The sequence below is a fragment of the Volvox carteri genome, assembly GCF_000143455.1.
Source record: "Volvox carteri f. nagariensis unplaced genomic scaffold VOLCAscaffold_48, whole genome shotgun sequence".
Classification (NCBI taxonomy): Eukaryota; Viridiplantae; Chlorophyta; class Chlorophyceae; order Chlamydomonadales; family Volvocaceae; genus Volvox; species Volvox carteri.
Genome location: NW_003307591.1, coordinates 364,712 through 367,575, shown reverse-complemented (window position 1 = coordinate 367,575; position 2,864 = coordinate 364,712).

Below are 2,864 nucleotides of genomic sequence, written 5' to 3'. Positions count from 1 at the left end.
TGACAGGCGTCTGCTGATCAGTAAAATTGCGATAAAACAATCTGCAAAAATTGACGAGGACGGTCTAGACACGAAGACGTATGGATGGCGTCCGCGCCTCCTCCGGAACCAACTGCACGACATTGAGGGACGCTTCCAAAGGCAGTCGCGTGGTATGCGTCCTTATAAAATATTAGTAGGTTAAATGTCGGAAACTTTATGAATAATTTTTCTACTATGCGCACGTGCTAACATTACTGGCTCAACATCATAGGTCGACATCGTGTTACGAGGCATGTCCTGCTTATTGGGTTGTACTTCATAGCTGCGAAAGCCCCTGGTATTTATGGCATTGAAGGTCTCTGCTTCGCTGCCATTGTGGATGGTGGTCCATTGGATCACCTCTCTCAGCTACTCCTTCCAAGGACGTGTTTGCTCTGCCTGCTTGTTGTTAATTCTCGGGCTTCGGGCTTTTTTTGAATGAGCCTATTGTTATGCGCACATGTTAACATCTTTTGGCTCAATATCATACGTAGACATCGTTTCACGAGGCATGTCCTGCTTGTTGGGTTGTGCTTCATAGCTGTGAAAGCCCCTGGTATTTATGGCATGGAAGATCTCTGGCGCGCTGCAAGTGTGGATGGTGATCCAAGTGTGGATTGGATCACCTCTCTCAACGCTGCAAGTGTGGATTGGATCACCTCTCTCAACGTGCATTTCATCTTCGACCGCCCCACAGTCGCATCTGCAGATGCTTGAATCAAGGTGTTTAGACGCAGTATCCCTGCTTAAACTCTTCGTATGGCACGATACTGCAGAAATGGCCAGGATGCGCAGCTTCGTCAGCCTGCTTTTTATGTTTCAAGTTTTACTTCGTTTGATCATATACCCGCTGTAAAATTGCATTGGTTTTTTACGCACTTGCATTGCCATCGCCTCGCGCCTGTATGGCACTGTGTGTTTCCGTGTCACGGCACCCTTCTATTAGGATTGGGCCCCCCAGCCGAAATTAAGGTTTTACCGAATCAGTCACACGATAACAGCTCCACGATAAGGATTACGACACGACCAAGAGGATTCGGATTGGGACCCCAGCCTCAGAGTTAGGAATACGGTCCGGCCCCAGGATTAGGATTGGGACCCCCCCCAGGATTGGGATTGGGACCCGGCCACAGGATTAGGATTAGAACCCCGACCCTAGGATATGGATTAGACCACCACTCTGGATTAGGGATTAGAAGTGGTCCACCCCTGTTGAGATTAGAGGATTGCTGACCGGTACCCACCCCCTGGATTAGAGGATTAGGACCACTTTGCACCCCTCTGGCCTCATCGTTTTTGTATAAGCGTACTAGCTGAGGGTTTGTGTCCAGTGAAGTTAGTACGGCCTGGCTCTGCTCTGATTGTCTTTGCGGCAGGCATCGGCCGTATGCGCGTCGCGCCTTCCGTCCTTCGCTCTCCCGTCGATTCCCGACGTTCTCCTAATGAGGATGTGTGTTACGATGACTGCGTCAGTGTGCGGATTTTCTTGCCTCCCTTTGCTCCTAAGAAAATTTCCGAGTTAAATGAAAACTTCCTTAAGAGTTGGATTGAAGCAATTTCGGTTCGCTTGCTCCCGGGTTGGTTGTCGTTACAATTACCTTTCTCAGTCATAGCAGCTTTATTTGTTTCCAGGATAGATGTGATCCCTGAGCAGGTAGGCCTCCCCCAAGGCTCTAGGTCTTCTTTTACCCTTAGGACAAGTTCAAATAAAATATAGAGATTTGAGTGCGGCAGTAGATCCCGATCTGCGGGTGAAAGTGATGGAGAGAGCTGACGATGTGATGGAACACGTACGTATATGCGGCGGGAGTTTATGTAATGTGGTGCACGTGGAAACAAACTGGCGTTAGGAAGAGGACGCGGCGCTGCTGCGCACTTAGAATAGTGGCCGTTGGTCAGCGCATTCGGTGCCTGTTCAGGCAGCGTAAAGAGCATGCGCCGTTACACTGTCTCGCTTTCCTATCCGCCTCGGTATTCGCCTCGGTTAATCCCTTGCGCTTTGTCGTGCTTCCGTCAGTGAGCAGCCGTTACGACTGCTCACAACCCATCAGTCGAGGTCTTTCCATTTGTGGAGGGGCTTGAATAGTCAGGAGCATTGCATGCAGTCCGCACGCACTAGCTGTTCGCAAAGGAAAAATGGTATCCCGCGAGGAAATCACGCCTGCCTGCCAGTCACAAGGCAGCAGAGCAGCGTACGCTGCGGGAATTGATTGAGATGGAAGCCATGAAAACATGCCGAATATTACAACGGCCAACGATCAACGACCAAGTAACAGCAGCCCAACACCCTCCCAACGGCAGTCTCACATTTCATAGCCAGACCGCGGCCGCCCAGAGCACATGTTCAGCATGTTCCCGCATGTTCCCATGTTCAGCATGTTCCCGCCACCCTCCAAAGTAATTTCCTACGTGCTGGCTAGAGATACTGTTAACCTCTCCTTCGCCAACGTCAATGAACGACTCTGCTGATTCACACGACGTCCGGCCATGTCGATTGGTGGGGTGTATGGCCCCTGCGAAGGACAGCGAGGTGGGACCCGTGTTCAATGAGTGGCGTGGAGTGGGCCCACCGGACATGTAACGCAAAAATCATTTGGTGGAACCATTACGTAAGCATAACAGCTTCGGTAAGTCTCTGACTTTCTTCTAGAATCATGGAAGCAGAGAATAGCTGTAAAATATTGCTTGATAGGTTTACGGCAGGCACGCTCTGGTTTAAGAAAGCCATTCAAACAGCTACCAGAATGTCATTAAGTCGACTTCAAATAGGCAGCAACGCCGACGTTTATGTGGTAGTACTAACCATGCAGTAAAGACCATCTCCCACTCCCGCTTTATAATAA